This window comes from Solanum pennellii, chromosome 10 (assembly GCF_001406875.1).
Source record: "Solanum pennellii chromosome 10, SPENNV200".
In the NCBI taxonomy this organism is placed as follows: Eukaryota; Viridiplantae; Streptophyta; class Magnoliopsida; order Solanales; family Solanaceae; genus Solanum; species Solanum pennellii.
The window spans coordinates 75,633,363-75,634,107 of NC_028646.1; the positions used below are offsets into that span (position 1 = coordinate 75,633,363).

The 745-nt window shown below is 30.3% G+C and overlaps 1 pseudogene; it reads right to left on the bottom strand.

Moving 5' to 3' along the window:
- Positions 1–462, bottom strand: part of LOC107001586 — a 14,165-nt pseudogene extending 13,703 nt beyond the window's left edge.
- Positions 463–745: the final 283 nt, after the last annotated feature.

Consider the following 745-nt stretch of genomic DNA (forward strand, 5'->3'; position numbering starts at 1 on the left):
AATTTGGCTAAGTAATATTCTGATAAGTTCAACTTAAAGATTTGAAAAATAAAATAGTCAAATAAGTTAATCGCCGGAAAACCGTAGTTAGCGGAGCGTCTTAGGTGCTTTAAACACCTTCCTAAGACGCTAATAGGAATCCCGAACCCCTTAAAAAATGTTTCAAAACAGTTTTTCTGTTTAAATTGTTTAGAAACAAGTTTTCTTAATTTTCCTTAAAAATTAAGTGGCGACTCCTAAAAGTCGAAAATATCTTAAAATAAAACAAACTCTTTTCGAAATCATTTTTTGCGATAAAACACTCTCTTGTCTGATTGCATCCTCAACTACCCGTTCAATGGTTGGTAAAGCTTGGGGACAAATATCATCGTAGAAATCATATGATAAAACCGAAAAAGCGATGCTTGCTAAACAAAACATGATTAACACATGAAGAAACACCAAGTTATAACTTGAAGCCATTTTTTTTGTTTGTATAATTACTATATAGAGAGTCTATGAATAAGTTGTACACTTTCTTATTGTGTTTATGATTTTGTGATGATGAGAGTAAAATGAGGTTATATTTATAGATAAAAAAAATTATTACTGTTGACTAGGAGTGGTAAACGAGTGAGTCGAGTCGAATATGAATCGATTAAAATATGAGTTAAATAAAAATGAGTAACTTACCCGACTCTATTCATATTTTAAATAGGTAAAACGAGTTTACCCAATGGTTAATATGAATAACCATATTACCCTT